Genomic DNA, 18,008 nt, shown 5'->3' with positions numbered 1-18,008 from the left:
ACTCATCTGCAAAACAGCCTGCAGAAGCCACGTGGCAGGCAGCAGCTTCACTGTAGCCAGAGGATTCCTGAGCTTCAGAGCAGAGAACTGCGTGAAAAAAGGGCGTTCACAGGGGACGTGTCTCAAGTTTGAAGAGTGACAGGTTATTAGCCTCTATTTTGCCTCTGTTTTTAACTCTAAAATGGAGATAAGGTTAAAGCCCTTCTTCAAAGGCTGTGGTGGAGTCTGACTTGTTAGTGTTTGGCTGATCAGTGAGTAGAAAACTACAGAAGTTCAGAACCAGCTGTGTACCTCATTTTTCAGAAGCAGAAGCCTAAAAATAATTCATTTAGAGTTGGCTGTGCAAATACAAGGAACATAGCCAAGCGATATCCATCCACTCTCTGTGTAGGTTTCGAGGGCACTATAATTTCAGTAGCAATGTCTAGACAGAAATATGAAAAATTAGTAAAGATAATCTGCCATGTCAAATTTTCTGATAATTTAATGCTATCTAGCTTGGAAATACATGGGATTTAGTGATCTTTTGCATAAGTGTTCCCTTCTTCCCATACGCTGTCACAGATACATGTGATTTTAACAGAAGTTCACATGGTCTCAGCTTCCTGGGGTTTACAGGTGTAGAAAACATTTTACCTAATTCTAGATAGCTAAAAGCCACTTACTTACCTAAAACTGAGCATGACCCAGATATCATAAGGTAACTCAAACAGCATTAGGTTCTTGTGTTTACGCACACAAATTGGGCCCTAGCTGTCTGAAGTGCCATATAAATATTTGGTATCTTCCTCCCCACTTATCAGCAGCTTCATTTGTTATGTTGGATTACCCATTCTCTCTCTCGCTGCGTACAGATTGGGGCAGGTTCCTCTGCTCACACTATTAACTATTTACTATTTACTTGTATTGCCTACTGTCACGGTTTAAGCCCAACCAGTAGCAAAGCACCACACAGCCACTCGCTCATACCCCCTCCCTGGTCATGGTGGGACAAGGAGAAAATATAAAGAAACACTCGTGGGTCAAGACAAGGACAGGGAGGGATCACTCCCCACTTATGGTCACAGGCAAGAGACAGGCTCAACTTGGGGAAGGAATGAATTCCATTTAACTTACTACCAATCGGAACAAGACAAGGATACTGAGAAGTCAAACCCGACCTGAGAACACCTTCCCCCCATCCCTCCCTCCTTCCCACCTCAGCCCCACTCCCGGTTCTCTCTCCCTCCTCCCCCCGGCGGCGCAGGGCAACAGGGGCTGGGGTCAGTCCGTCATACCTGGTCTCTGCCGCTCCTTCCTCCTCAGGGGGAGGAGGACTCCTCACACTCTTCCTCCATGAACTTCTCCAAGGTGAGTCCTTTCCCCGGGCTGCAGTCCTTCAGTCCCAGCCTGCTCCAGCGCAGGCTTCCCCATGGAGCGGCGGCCATCTTGGGGGGCCTCCGCTCCCCTCCACGGCTGGGGGGGACAGCCTGCCGCCTCACCGCGGGCTGCGGGGGCATCCCCTCCTGCCTTCCTCCCTGACCTCGGTACCCACAGAGGGGTTCCTCTCCCGTTCCAATCCCCCACTCCCTGCAGGTTTCCCCTCTGAAATCTGCTCTCCCACCGGTGTTTCCACTGTCCCTGAGGGGCTCGGCCTGGGCCAGAGGCGGGTCCGGCTTGGAGCCGGGGCAGCTTCCAGCAGATCCTCACAGGAGCCGGCCCTGCAGACCCCTACCCGGCTACCACAACCCTGCCACACAAACACAGAACACCCACAGAAGTGAAAATGAATTGTTTTGGTGCTTCATGTTGATTCTATAAATATTTATTTTTCTTCTCTTTGTGAAATTTTCTGCAAGGTATTTTGTTCTATTTTAATAATTGTTGATAGAAAGCAGTGTGCGTAATACTACATAGGAAGCATGTCTGAGTATCCTGTATCTTTTGAATTTGGCATTTAAGATGGCCAGTACTTCATATTATTGGTCAGGTCCCTTTCAGAATTGTCTATAAACAAGTAGGGCAGAAAACCAAATCTGATCACTCATGATGAGCATAAGCACAAGTATTTAAGTCTTTCCTGACAGCTGGCATTTTTTTTTTTAATAAATATGTTTAGGTTATGACAAACATGACAGCACATTTTCACTTTACATCATTGTAAAGGGATGGTGGCAGCTGTGGTGCAGAGAGGTGAATAATTTAATAACTAGTCCACAAATAATCCAGCCTGCCGAATGCTGGTGACAAACTTCAGAGTTTGGAAATATGCTTCACACCAGCATGCAGGAGAGTCATGGTTTCTCTGAAGGTTATCCAAGCACTTCTACAGCTCTGCTCTGGAAATCATGAAAATGAAGTTTCTTTCCAGACAACTGGTGCTTCTCAATTTTATCTGTGGAGAAAAGGCAGAAATAGTGCTTTCTTCAAACTGACACTCCCAGATGAAGCCAAAGCACAGTCAAATGTTAAATGCAGTAACAAAGCTTACCATTTTTTCCTTAAAGCACTAATAATTTTTATTTATTTTTTTTTTAGTAAATGTCACGCAAAGTTTATTTGGCTTGTAAGATAACTGGGGCTGGGACCCAGGCCTGGACAATGCCTGACACAACAACGCTGGTCCACAAAACAAGACCAAGAACCCAGTGTCAAGGTCATTTTATTGTGTGCAACCCATTCCTAACTAGGCTGTCAACAGATACATGGAGGAGAAGAAGATGTGGTAATGCTTCAATGATTTTTAACTTATTCTTTTCCCCATACTTCTGTAAAATGTCAAGCAAATTGTAGAAACCTATCCAGTAAATTCTCCTTTCACTAAGCTGCTCTTGTTTCCATAGCAGTAAAGTTTCCCTGCTGTGTGGCAGGAGGCTGCTTATATTCTCTGCTCCCTTACTCTTGCCTTGAGATCAGTTGTAAAGATGTTGACATGAAGCACATGTAGAAGAGAATCAAGTTACACCATCTCTGAACGGGGTCTGGCTGTCATGCCAGCTACTGCTCACCAAGGCAATTAAATGAGGTGCTACTTCTTTCCTTAAAATTAGGTGACATATTTGGAGCTTGAATGATATCCAGCCACAGTCTCTCCATCACTTTCAGACAGAGATAATGACATCAGCTAAAATCATGACAGAGCTCTGAATATTTACTGCTTCTTTAATAAACTGATGTGAAGTCCTGCATGCACTGCAGAGTGCTGAGGGCTTGGGTTTGATGGAGTTTGTTTTGAAAAATGGGGTTTTAACTTTTTACCTGAAACATAAAGTAATAATATGTATCCTGATTAAAATGAATTGTAAAAGTGCCTCTGAAGCAGAAAAATAATTTTCATATTTAAGCACATTTGAAGATCCAATTAACCTAAATTTGTCCTAAATTTACAGGAAAAAATGAATCCAGGAAGATTATTGGGAAGATAGGTCATCTCCATCAAGGGTGAAGTATCTTGTTGGCATCAACTCCAGTTTGAAAAAAATGACACAGAACCAGGAGCCAGTAATTTTCATTTCAAAGAACTCCCAGACTTCTAAAATTACTTAGTGTACTAACAGTGAAGTATTCAACAGCACTGGGTTGCATATTCAAAGTTTCTCAACTTGTTCTTATTTACATTAAAATATAACAGGGTCTTTGTAAGGAAGCTGGGTGGCATAACTGAAGGAAAAGAATTCCAGAATTGATGAATTGTTCAGTGTCCAGCTACCCCACCAAGCAGAGTTAAGATAAGCTTTCTTTATCCCTCAGAAAGCTTAGAACTACAATTTGTGTCAAGATAAACATATTTGTCCCTGCTGCATGAACGAACCAGTCCATTATTTTGCAGCTCTTGAGTGCTGAGCTGCTGGCAATGATGCTTCCTTAAAGAAACCTTAGTATCTTTAAGGACCTGGGCTTTGCCCAGATACTCATTTAGATTTCAGTTTTTGTAATTATGCTGGTTTAGATTTGGCAGCTGTTCTCTCTTTCTGTGAATGAAATGAAAGAAACAGAAGTTTGGGGGAACTAGAGTAAGGATTTTATACCATATCATAAATGAAACATGCTTATTTTGCATTCACATTATGCCTGAGTAACACAGAAACCCAGCCAATTCCTGACAGAGGTACATGACAACATGTGATGCAGCTCTATCTCAAAAATGACTGCAGGAAAGAGATCAAACTGTCTTTGTCTTCATTATCCTGGAACAGTCACAGTCTATAGACGGAACACTGCATTAAAAAAAAAATCCAGAACCTAAGCTATCAACACTAACATAACTTTCTATTTCTTCAAAGACTAAGAAATTTGTAAACCCATGATTACCAGTACTATCTGGTGTTTACAGGCTATAACCAAGTTAGTTGCAGCTAACTTGATGCGCTTCCACTCCTAATCTTTACTCGGTAAAACTGCAGAAACAGTACCTGTAGATTAGCTGAACCTATCTGCAAAGAAAACTTCACTTTGGGAGGACAGTGCTGACTGATGGGTGCATATCAGGGACTCCTGATAGCACTGCAGATGTTGGATCTGACACCAGGAGGCAATTACCCTCTAAGCTGCTTGATATTTATAAACTTGTATGTGCATTGTTAGGGTACAGCAAGGGGGTTGCCCACCGGGGCCAGACCTGGGGGCCCTCAGAGCAGGCTTTGGGCAGGAGCAGCCTGACCCCACTCAGGGCCGGGCAGCGAGAACGCACACGACCTGCAGTGCATTTGGGGCCCTGACCAATACATTTGCTAACTTAATCTATGCCGAGAAAAAAACTGTAGATGTAAGTGAAGGGTTAAGGATGTATTGCTCTCAGCAAGAAATTAGGTTCAGCTTTTAGAAAAAGTAAAATTTCTTGACAAATTAGCTTTTCTTCACCCTCATGGATATTAGCCTTTGCATTATAATCAGTTCCCATTGCTAATGAAGTAGAAATGCAAAGGACAATACATAAGTTTGGGGACTTTGTATGTTTGTGTCCCAGCACTATTAAACAAAATGGATAAAAAGAGTCTCTATGATATTTCACTTGGCATAGATATGAAGGAACAATCCTTTATATCTTGGTTTAAGCAAACATTTTGTACAAAGTGAAAGATGACGGTAAGAAAGGACCAATTGCTTCCACAGAGCCAGGAAAAGCAAGTTTTCCTCCCTTATCTGAATTATTGAGGAAAAGAATGTGTCAGAGAGGGTGGCAGAGTCCATCCCCCAGCCTTAACAATTTCAGAGGAAAGCCCAGTGCTCCCCTGGGCACTGGATCCTCCTCCAGGCTGCAAAGTCAGCAGGAAATCATAGACCACTGTGCATCAGCCAGTCAGTGCTGCTTGGAGAAGCATTATCTGGCTTTTTCTCTTTTAGATATCACTTGAAAGTGCAAAGAGAATACGCAGGCTAATCGAGAGCTCACTTCAGCTCTGTACCCCAATCTTTTCTCACTCACTTCTCTGGGAGTTTGTCAGAAGAGATGTGAAGTAGCTTCAAGTAGGAGATTACAGTCAGTCTGCAGAATGGGGTGCCTGCAAGTGCTCCTGCGCACTCAGCATCTGTTGCACCACACCTGAATGCTGAACTATGTTACCCAGAACACACAGAACAAATAGTCATCTCTGGTTTCTGAAACAGACTTGAAAAAACTGTTTTACTTCTGCTACCCATCACCAACCCTTGACCTAAACAAACACATCACTTTTTTCGACAATCCTCAGTTATCACCATTGAATTGTAGAGAAAGAAAAAATGGGAGAAAGAAGTCTATGACCTCTGCAAAACTAAATGAGCTCAGAATCAGTTTCTAAAAAGAGAGGACAGTGATTTCTTTGCACAAATGTCAGTCCCACAAGCTTGCTCTTTGGTTGCACTCTGATTGAAAACAGTCACAGCAGCACAGTATTAAGCACTTGGTTATAGCCTGTAACACCAGATAGTACTGGTAATCATGGTTTTACAAATTTCTGAGTCTATGGAGAAATAGAAAGATATGCTAAACAGTGTTGATAGCTTAGGTTCTGGATTTTTTTTATGCCGTGTCCTGTATATAGACTGTGACTGTTCCAGGGTAATGAAGACGAAGACAGTTTGATCTCTGTACTATGGTCATTTTTGAGACAGAGCTGCATTCTGGAAGCATCTGTTGAACCACCTTTACTCCAGGACTGGAGTATGTTAGCAATAAAACAAAATTACACTTGGAATATACTTGATTGCATTGCTGATTTTTCTTCCTCTGGGGCATCAGCCTAACTGGCCTGAATGTCTGCAGCTGCACGTCAAAAACTAACAGCAAGCAGAAAAACAGGACACACTTGTCAAGAGGAGGTGATCAATCCATCCAACAAACTAAAATATTTATCCCTTTGCTCAAAATGAGTTTAAGAACCTTCATTAACTGAATCCAATCTGTTTTCAAAAACTCCTTTACAAAACCATTGTAAAAAAATCATCCACTTCTAGGTATGCCTGCCAGTTGCAGAGGATGCTACTATTTCAAATTAAATTAAGGGGACCAAATTCTATGGCAATAGGTCTGCAGACATTTGTATAACAGGAAGCAAGCTGAGTTCTCTTTCAGATGACACCTTATGAATTTGAAACAGCAGCTACAAGACAATGTACAAAAATAAGCATGCTTCCAGATTCAGTATCTTTCTGAAGGTTACTCTTTTCTGCTAAGGAGCCTATAGGCTAGTATAGATTACAAAGGTTATGAGATATTGTAACCAGACAAGGGAAGCTACTAACAATTTATAAGAGCTATCAGGCAAATGGAGCAGGAGATCGCAAGTACTGATTTATCTGCATTTTCTTATTTCAAACTGCGGGTGTTATGAATGAATTTGCAAAAGTTTATCATGGATCTGTTCACTGGAACAGATCTTACTTTGGTTTTGTATTATGCTTCTGATTCTTTTAAACAGCCTATACTGAGGCCATAACTATCTGCACTTGACTATACTTTGTGATATATGCTGAGGAATTACTGCAGAATAATATTTTAGCTTTAGCCCTTAAAATTACAAGTCAGTTGTTTCCAGTCAGGGGTTGTGTTGGCCTTTGGTACTAGCAGTGATTTTCCATTGTGCTATCCTACACTTCGCAGTGGCAGGCATTTTGTACAATTGATTTTTGTCATAGGATCACTGTGATTCTTACAACACCAGAAGACATTCTGAATGTTTTTAGTGTATTGCTGCTGGTGTGGCAAGTTTGCGTGGACAGCACTAACAATCCTCACAGGGAAGAAAATTGGCTCCCACTGATATTTCTCTTGGCAGACAGCGAGAAAAGTTTCTTATTGACTGTTTCTGCAGTTACACAGTTACTCCACGCTTAAAGAAGAATGAAGTAAGAAAAGTCCTTTAAATTCAGCTTTTTGTTGCTTACAGAACCACCCTGAGGTGCGATGCTGAGAGCAAAGTGAGTTCCACATCTGCTGCAGGGTGCACTGCGGGGCTCAGCCTCCTCGAGCTCACCCTGTGTAGCTGCTCACAGCGGGCAAGGGAGCATAGGGAGAGCTGCTACTCTGTGGACAGGAGTACATGACCGTATGAGACATGGCGTGCCAATGTTCATTGAGTCAGGATATTGCTTTTAAGAGAAGAAAGCCCTGATACCTATCTTTAGCCAAGGGATAGCTATTGAGTAAGACAGTCTGCTTCACCCACTGAAAGTCATAAAAGTCTTCTAATAAAGGAAGGGGAGAGACTTCCATCTTCTTTCACCCTGCTGTTCCCTCCAACAGTGTCTCTGAGTTGCTCACAGGCATAGTTTGCTGCTCCAGCTGGTCTTCCCCGCTGTCTCCAGCTCTCCACATCTCCCACTGTCAAACAACGACTTCCACCCGGGCACACTGGCCAAACTAACTGGAGTGACTCCCACTACCAGGATCCTCCTGAGCTGCTGCAGCTGGCACAAACATACTGACAGACAGCAGGCAGATGATCACTGAGTGATAGCTGTAGCTGATTAAGTTTTGATCACATCACCTCCGCATGTATTTCCTGCTGTTCCTCTGCTTGAGGTTAATGCTTCAGTAACAGAGCTGCCTTACTCGGAGTGCAGCTCAGTGGGAGAGTTTACACCTGGCATGTATTTCTGCAGTGTAGATAAATATTCCCAGATATCCCATAGCCTCACGCCTGAGAAACCATTTTGTCTTCTCCCTACTGGGCTCGTGCTAGAGGAAGTGGGATTGGAAAGTCCAGTCATCTGCTTACATAATTTTCTTTGAGGCCCTGGGGGGATTTAAGGAAGGGGTTTTCTATTTGTTGGCTTCCTCCAGAAGTGAATAATTACCCTATATAGTGCAGATTTGCTGCTATCGTATCAGCTTTGGCAGGTTTGCCTCTGCAGCTGTTTTCCATTAAGGCAGAAAACACTCCTCAACTAAGCTCCCAACATGTAACTGACCTCCTAAGGCTCATCTGATGAGAAGCAGCAGTGTCATTTATCAGTAGGTGCCAGAGCATTTTAAACTACTTGTTCATAAGTTTAGAAAGAAAACTCGGCCAATTCAGGCAGAGGAAAGATTGCAGAAGTGGGTGCTTCCTGAACCCCTCTTTTATACGGGCCCACTGATTTCCATTAAATCCCATGACAAATTCCAGCCTTGTTCCAAGTTTTGCTCCCATCACTGGTTTCCCATGCCAGTGGGGTTCTTATTAAAAATGAGGAGGTTAGGAGAGGAAGGAGACAATATGGTGTGTAAGAGCTGATTTTAGCCTGACTGGCTCCACTTTCAAACCTGCATACCTAAATTGTTCTGCTAACTGCATATTGGCAGGGTTGGCACACTGAAACGTCTTTTTCTGTGTGATCACACTGCACAAGCAATACCTGCAATCCAAATTACACGTGAAATCATGTGCCTATAACTTTAGATATTTGTTGTCAAGGAGCTACACAGAATAGGGAAAATCTCTAATTATAGCTGCTGCTTTGGCAGAAACTTTTCTCTCTCACACACAGAGAGCTCAGTTGTCCACCATGCTGCAAAAATGAACCAGCAATTTGAAGGCAATACAACATGTAAATTGAGGTAGCCAGAGCCGTCCATATCTCAGAAATGAAGAGGAAGAGGAGCCCCAGCATTTGACAAGGTCTCTTCTGTACTTTGTGCAGAGCAGCGTCCCTGCATAAATTTACACTGACAGCAAGATTATCTTCTATCTTCTGACCAGTTCAAAGAAAATACTGTATATAAATGGCAACATATTTCCTAAACTAGGGGGAGGGGAAGAATAAATTCTAGTTCCTGACATGATCTGACCGTATGAATATGGCAGTAAATTAGACAGCCACGTAGATACGGCATATAGATATGGCAGTGAGCCTCACAAAGCACGGCTTTATACAGGGCTGCTTCAATGGAAACGCGGTTAAAATTTCTCCTGTCATCAGGTGTGCCAGTGGTCCTGCCACAGCCTGTGCAACCACCAGGCGCCATCTCCCCACTACCCTCCACGGTGTTCGCCGGTATCCAGCTGCATTTAATCACTGTAATTAAGCCAGGTTAGGTAAGAAATCAATTACAGCTTCTCCCTTGAGCCTCTCCTTAGCTGTGTATGGTCCTGTTTTCTTCAGACAGATCCCCTCTAACACTGGTATTTTGCATTTCAAGCCCCCTGAAGGGGAGGGCTGCCAGGACGGGAGAGGTAAAGGCCGGTGGGCCTCGGCGCAGCAGCCATTTCCACGGTGACTGGGCACACTGCTGCTGCCCAGCCGGGGGGCTGCTGGGGTGGAAAATGAAACTTTTTTTCTGCAAATTGGTGTTGCAAGTGGAAAAAAAAACCCCAAAACCTTCTTGGGGGTTTTCCCTGCTGGGTGCCGGGGAGATCCTGGCCTGGCTGTGCAGCTTGCAGGCCGCAGGCAGCAGGGTGCGGCCATTTTATGGTGTGAGGGGGCAAAAGCGAACAGGCAGGCTCGGTCCAGCAGTCCACACCGGCCCTTATTACAACATAATACCAAGGGAAAGCTGCTGCACGAGCCTTTCGGTGCCCTGCCGGCACGTGCCTTGCCGAAGCTGCCTTCTGGCATGAGAAGCGGCGTAGGGGCAAATGGAGCACGGCGTGATCCCCTGCCCCATACTCCTGAACAGCTCCTTGCCTGGCAGCTGAAAACAGAGAGCGGGACAGGAACAATTTTAATTACATTTCAACACCGCAGGGTGGCTGCTCCTGTGTTGTCCGGCTGTAGCCACCTGGATCCATCCAGATTCAGAGTGTCCCCCCTGTACGGTTTCCCCAATAGCATATCAATAAAGTATCAAGGGTGGCGGTGGTTGATCAACAAAGAGGAACAACTCAAAGTGAAGCACAAAATGCAAAGGGCTGCTTAAGAAAACCTTGCCTGAGTAAAAAGCTAGCCAGTGACTCCTCAGACAGCATTCTGCATTTTATCTCCCGTCAGAGGCCTTGCCAGGCCAGTCAGAAAAGTGGAAAGCAGTCAGGTAGTCCTTGTTTTGTAGAAGACCACACATCTGACACGTGTATCCATAATCTGGGGCTTTTCAAACCCTGAAAAGTTTCCCCACTACTTTCCTGAAGTGGACAAACGACGTTATATTTCTTTGCAGCGTGACCAAATAGCATATCCGAAATATGCATCTTCATTTGCATGCATTTCTAAGAGGGATGCTGGAGGATTTTTTAAAAGATATAAACTTAGAAATATTTCGTTTCAGTGTTTATGACAGGTAAATGAATCAACATGACAATATAAATGATCTCAAAGCTACTCCATCCTGCCAGATGTAATATTCTTAGGTGCCGTGGGATCCTCAAAGCTGTCATTGGCACTTTTCCCTGCAGAGTTCACACAAGGTTCAGGATTCATTAAATCTGTGTAAACTGGGGGAAACTACAACTCTGCTTAGAATAGAGGCACCTCTGCTCCTGATTTTGGTGCTTCAGGTGTCATCCTTACGAATTTTCATGAGAGCTGCTCCTTGTGGGACAAGGCGTGGGCCTCGTAGCCAGACAAGCCCAGAAATGTCCCGGTTCCTGGCACACCTACCCCAGCTATGCGCTTCACGTAATTACTTAAGCTAATGCTTTCCAGACAGAAAAGTGCAGAGGAAGCATTAGCAAAATGCAGAACCCATTCCAAATGATACAGAATAAAATACCTACTTTGGCAGAGATTCTTTTTTTTTTTTTTTAAAGTGGCAAATGTGAAAATGCAACCAGTTCTTTTTTGTCAAATGGTGAACACCTACAGAGTTCGGCTGACATGTAGTACTTTGCTGCTTCTACCCTCGCAGCTATTTCCCAGATCCTATTCTTTGCAGTAGTGTGATGCCATGGGTGGAATTAACTTCATGTAGGTGGCACTGATATGCACAGCCAGTCACCCTTGGCTCCCTTTACAGTCTGTGGAAAGCAAGAGGTGCCTATTTCTCTCTGTTGATTGTCACAGGAGACTAATATGACCATCTCAGATGCAGGCACGCATGCTTGCTAAAATCAGAAGCCTAGTTAGTCAATACTCACATGAAATGCAGTGCAGCAATTCCCAAGTTAGTAGTCCAGACAGCCATAGCAAACTGCCTGCAAACCAACAGCAAGGCAATATGAAACAGTAGAACCTACAAACTAATACAACTATGGTGAAGTCACATGCAATGACAGTTGAGGGTCAGCAGTGACTACATGTTTCAAAAGTTTCTAGACTGCTATCCAAAAAGATTATATGGTAGTAATCATCAGTGTCATATTGCAATATTGAACATGCTAGCAGGAAACTGTGAAACAGAAAATGGCTCTGTGGGATAGTTGACTGGAATCCGTTTCGGAGCATGTATTTTTGCCCGTATTACACAGGGACCCGGAGCATTGCATCCTCCTGCTACAGGCCGTGTACCAGAGACTAATAGAGCTCTGTTGGATGGAAACCCAATGTCAAGAAACCCTGTAATCGGAGATGGCCTTAATACACTTTGGCTATTTAAGTTCTGTTCCCCACACAGTGAATGTTACAGAAGGCTATTCCCCTATTTCAAGCTCAGTTTCTTGGCAGTGAGGACAGAGCTGGATATTGCACTGCAACACTGGACAATTACAAAATACCAGGGAAAGGAAGTTATGTAACTGCATTATCTATGTTTTCATGCTTCTGTGATTTTTTACATAGTTAGAGCTAGATTAGACAAAGCTCCCGAAGATTACTGGTCTCATTTTGAGGTATTTAATGTTATTTTCTTGGAGGTGTGTAGTGATACTCAGCTATTCCCTGTTTTGTCTCTGACCCAGGTGTTGTCTAACCTTTTAAATTGTATCCAGTGTATATGCTGCTTATCCTGATGTAGACTGATATGTCCAAGGGAATTTGTGAGACCCTGTCGAGTTCAGCCAGGGGCATAGCTACTAATGTGAGTCCACCAGAAATCTGAAAGTGTAACTAACTCATGAGCTTATAAACACACCATTTGTGCCAGCCCTATGTCAAAGCACTCTACCTTTAACCCCTGTCCACTAAAGCAGGACACCACAGTAGCTCAGTTAAGTGCAGCATGAGCTCATTCCCTGTCTGTCACTGGCTAATGCTGATTCCACTCTGTGCTTCTTTTCATGGGAGAAACATCTCGCAGACATCAATAAAAAACGGATCATAGTAGCTGTGAGAGTGAGGAAGGTATATTGCCCCTAGCCTTAAGTGACACAACTGAGACACAAGGTATGTGGGCACCAGGCAGAAGTTCATTCCTTGAAATGAGGAAAGAACCTAAATCTCTAGGCTTTTATTTCTGTAACTTAATGCACCTGTTGTTTTATTCACATTCTCACTGCAAGGTATCATCTAAAAATTGGAGCAGACTCACTGAGTATCTGAAAGAATGGTAGGTTCCCTCACCCCACCTGTGCCATGCATTGGGGAATCTGCTGTATCTTACAAGGGAGAAGGTTGTGGGCATCTCCTCTGCTCCTCCCTCCATCGCTGTTTCCACACCTACGTGTAGTCCGCAAAGCTGTTTTGGCTTTGAAGTGCGAAGTGCTGGCAGAATCAAAAGTTTGCCCTGTTTATAAGTAATGTGCCGTTTACATAGAAAGTTCTGTGAATACGAATAAATTGAGTGGGATGGTATTTGTGTTTTCTGTTGCTGAGAGACTGAGAACTGCAGACATGTTCATCAGTAAGACAAAGGCCCTTAGTCATGCGTCTGCTACTGAAGAGGCAGCTCTGCTCTGCAGTTGTCATGACAACACTGGTTATATAAAGAGACATATCAGAAGAAAGATCATTTGCTCTGTGCCCTATATTTCAGTGTAGCAATACATCCTCTCTACAACAAATCTGTTTTGTTATAGACAAAAGTGATGTTTCTGGGAAGATAAGTAACGCTCCAGAAAGCTGCCTGCTGGAATGAAACTATGTATGGTGCAAAAAAAGGTTCCAAAAAATAAAACACTTCACATGAAGACTACTTCCATAATTTGGGGATCACTGGGACAAAGTTCTACTGAATATGGAGGTGATTTAGAAGGTTCAAATAAATTTCCATTGCAAAGATACCATTTTTGTGAATAAAGACAAGCCCTGGCTCAGTAACATCACAGGATTTAATAAAGCACAAGGAAAGTGTTAGTCTCAAAATGCCGATAGAACTACATAATCTTAAAAGTTTCAGCACAATCACATGTGTGGCCTGAAGTTGAGAAACACAGACCGTACCTACTGCTCAGCTAAAGACATAAAGAAAATCAGCCCGTGACTCTGCAACCTACTCACCTGGCTAAAAGCTGAAACTGGCAGGACAGTTTCATGGCTGTGTCTGATCTTGTGTTATTAAGTTAAATGGCATTTTTGAAGCAAAGAGGCCTGGGGAGAAAACAGTAAGCAACCCCACTAATTTGAGAAATCCCTCTTCTTCCTGGAATTATGTACTTCATTATTGAAGAAACCTTTGCAGTCCTCAGACAGGCCAACAGCGCACTGATGTGAGGAACTGCAAATCTGTTAAGTCCCACATGAACCAACAGAATTGCAAATGAATTTTGAGAATTACAGGTCCGTGCAAAAAGGTGAAGCTTTACAGCTTTGAAAAAGTTTTTTCAGGTGCGCACTGTTCTTCTGAAATTAATCTAGCCAAGATTTCCGTCAGAAACAATGCCTCTAACAATTGAATCTCTGCAAGTTCTCTGGTCTTACTTGTAACTCAAAGGGAAGGTATCTGGGACTCCAGGGTGTTGTGAATGAAACTCTTATGCCCAGCTTCTACTACTGTTGATACGAGTCATTTCACCCATCAGCAGAAATGGATTTCCCCTTCAAACCCCATTTCTTATGTAACAACTAAGTTCTTCTACCCAGGACCTCTGGCCATCTGAAGGACCTGAGCATCCTACTCCAGTCCTGAATTCCCATCTCTTGCACCATGTTATTACTTACTCCTTTGTCGTGTCTGCTGTCCCAGAAATCTCATGTCTGTGCCCTTTTCAGACCACAAATATGGTGCCTTCTTAGTCCCTTTTTGTGGTTCTCTCCATGGTGACCACCCGGTATGCCCTTTTCTCCACTATTTATTCCTGAAAGGCTGGCAGAACAGAAAGCAGGGCAGGGTTTGATTCCCTGTGAAATGCCGAAATAGGACTGCAGTCCACTGTCTTAGCTGATAGAAAATGGAGGAGGAACAACTTGGTTTGGAACAGAAGTAAATACATGATTGCTTTTAACTTGGTTGAATCAATTTAACTCTTAAAATGAGAAATCCCCAGCAGATTTCAGAAAGCAAATTATTAGAGACTCAGTAGAGCTGATTGTGTATTTGAAAAGTGGACTTCATGTACTCCCATCTCTGTCACATATACTGTGCTCAGCAAACAAAGGGAGACTTTACTTCTAAAGCTTTAATGTACGCAACAATCAGATCGCTGGGACATATTTAGAACTTGATGGACTGAAGTGACTCCAGTGTTTTCTCTCTTTGCCTACCTGTAATAACTCTCCTTGTCATATCTAAGCACTTCACAGGAATGCAAGCCATTAACTGCACAACATTCCTGTGGAAGCAGGCAGGATTAGCTGCTCCCAGTTTGATAGATATGGATAATTAAGCACAAAGAGTAAATGCCCCTTCCAAAACCTCCTTTGACATCTAGAACTTCATAATGAATGAGAAATTAGGAAACTAAATATGGTCTGGACCTGAGACTCTCTTCCAGTGTTATACAAGAAGCCTTTAGCAGGCCCAGGAACCAATTTGGGGAATCTTAAGGACAGGCTGTGTTCTTAACCAAAATCTTTCCTTCTCTAAAGAAACCCACATCTCCAAGGATTTCTTAGTAATTGCTCTTCTCCTTTTATAGTTTCTACCTCATATCACAGTATTCCCCTTTTCTATCCTGCAGGCATGGAAATGGAGATAAAATAGCTTATGTTTCTTCCGTGATGAGGGAGAAGGTTGTTGGAAGGAGATTTCCTGCCTATCAGTCACCTGTGTGAGGAGTCCTTTGATAACCATGGGCTAAAATTTACAAAAGTCACAAAATCTTTAACTGAAAGGTGAGGCTTGCCAGAAGCATTTCACACAGCTCTCACCACTAGGATTTTAACTGTTCTTCAGAGAGAAGCCCCAAACAAGTGGGGAGAGGTGTCAGTAACTAACTTCCCCTCTCATTCACCTTCAGTATGACTCATCGTATTACCATAAATCATGCCCTCAGCTTCATGTTATAAAGCATGCAGGAAAAGTGCATCTTAATCTAGCAAGAAATGTGGAGCTTAACAGCTTCATTCACCTATATTTATCAATCTGGCATAGCTCTGCCGTTAGAATTAGTTAAAAATGGGAATTGAAGAATGGGATACAACAACTGTTTCATGCTGAAGTTAATGTATTTTGTCTCTCTTGAACAAAAATAAGATTTGGCTATAAGACAGTTGAAAAATACTACAGCCATAAATGTAAACTTCATTTTCAAGATAGGCAAAGTTAGATATGAAGGAAAAAAGAAAAAGGAAACAAACAAAAAAAAGCCTTATCAGAATGTCCTAAAGACATGAAAAAAACCTCAGACTCTCTGGAAAGAAATTATATCCTGGAATCAAAAGGGCTTTGTTCTCATTACCTTGAACCTTTCATCTTCCATTAGACTTCTGCAAAGTGAAAGAAGAGTTTGAATGAACCTTTTAAATCAAAGTGGTAACCTTTTACATCCACTTGGAATAGCTGTGAACACCTGCTAAATTACTGCAGACACTACTTTATTATTGCCACTAAGAAAATCAGAGCAGTTTGCTGCATACGCAAATCAATTCAGCAATCATATTTGGAAATGAAGTCCTGTTGTTTTCATAAATTTTCATACATATTAAAGCATCGATTTCATTGCTTTCTAGACATTTCCAGGAGACATAAAAATAAGAGAGAACTCAGGCAGGTAGCCCTTTTTCCATTTTTCTTGAAGTGAATTACAGCACAATTTAGTGAGTTAAACAAAGAAAAAAATCAGAAGTGCTGGAGTGCTGTGGAAGTCCTTGCAGGTGATGTCTGAGCTAGTAGCCTTCATATGCGCACCTCAGTTTGTGATTTACTTGCACATCGTACATTGCTAAATCTCTTTTAGATGACCAGGCCTTTACAGGGTGAGGTTAAACGCATATGCTGCCTCTACGCCCCTTGCCTCACAAATCCCCATGACTTTCCAAGATACAAGGGGCTGTAGCAACCACGACCATGTCAGCATCCAACCAGCTATCCTGCCTACTGCCACTGCTGCTGCTAGTGAGTGGAAACCTGCCTCAGGCTCACCGCACGCGTGTGATAGCCCCACTACATGACAACAGGATTGCTCATGCAGTGACTCCTGAGATACAGAATAAAATTGCAGTCTGTTCTGCCCTTCCCTACATGTACTATCCCTCACAGATTGGTGCCATCTGTAGATTTAATAAGCGCATTATCTTTCATCATCCAGGCCATTAGTGAAAATACTGAATAGTACCAGATCCAAGACAGGCCAAGACAGGCCATTTGACATTGTACCACTGAGAATTACTCCATAAGCAGAGTTTCGTACCTATGCTACAGGATCTTCTTCCAAGCTATGGCTCCCTAGGCTCCTTCTGAGAAGGTGTATGACACCTGCCTTCAGTCTACACGCATCTCCAGATTTCACATCTGGCACGTGGGATCCACTTGCCTTCTGTTGCTGTAGCAATGCATGTGTCCTACCGGTGTCCTATCCCTGAATACAGTTTACAAGCCCTGCCAAAGTGCCAGCCTGAACTTCCATCCTCTTCCATGGATTGGCATTTCCTGGAATTCCAGAGTAGCTTTTTTTGTATTTCTGAAATTTTCGCTATTTAATGCCCATTCAGTAACAGCCTTGGAAACTCATACTTTTCTAACTCCGTATTCAGTGGATGTTTGTATTGCAGTACCAGCTGTGTGTACATTAAGATTCATTCATGCATGGTGCAACGACACCAGGGCTCATCCGAATCCCGTATCCATCTTTGTTCTCCAACTCTCTCCTCCTTGCACCTACATTTCCAAGAAAAAGAAGTCCTGGCAAACAGACCAGAAGAATGTTAACATGAGCTCTGCCAGTTCCTTGACCTGGAAAATCAGAGGACTAGGATCCCATAAGGCTTCCTAGCAGACAAATCTAGATGCAACCTAGAAGAATATACCATGGATTAAACCCTACTGTGCCAGTTATGCACAAACACAGAATAAAAAGACAATCTCTTCCCCAACCGTGTCTGAAGAGTCATCCATTACTGTATTCTGTAACACACTGGTAGGAGAGAATGGTTTATGTCTATACCCTTCTTTTCTTGCTGTAATTAATTAACAGGTTTTGCTTCACTATTTTTTCTGCTGTTGGAATTTTTTTCAACTTGGAGCTTGTAACGTGAGGCTTAGTGCCAAATATTTTTTGCTTTCTAAAAGCACATCGTCTGTAAGACAACTGACAGACATCCCTCAGGATGAAAACTGCCACAAGTGGTCTGATCTGTTCCAAACCTTTTCCTGCAAGTCATTTATTTCAGACAATTCACCTTTCATCTCTTATAAAGCAGAGGCAGTCTCTGCATTTAAGGGT

This window comes from Accipiter gentilis, chromosome 31, assembly GCF_929443795.1.
Source record: "Accipiter gentilis chromosome 31, bAccGen1.1, whole genome shotgun sequence".
NCBI classification, from domain to species: Eukaryota; Metazoa; Chordata; class Aves; order Accipitriformes; family Accipitridae; genus Astur; species Astur gentilis.
The sequence above is the reverse complement of the archived record's forward strand: the minus strand, read 5'-3'. Positions refer to the sequence as shown.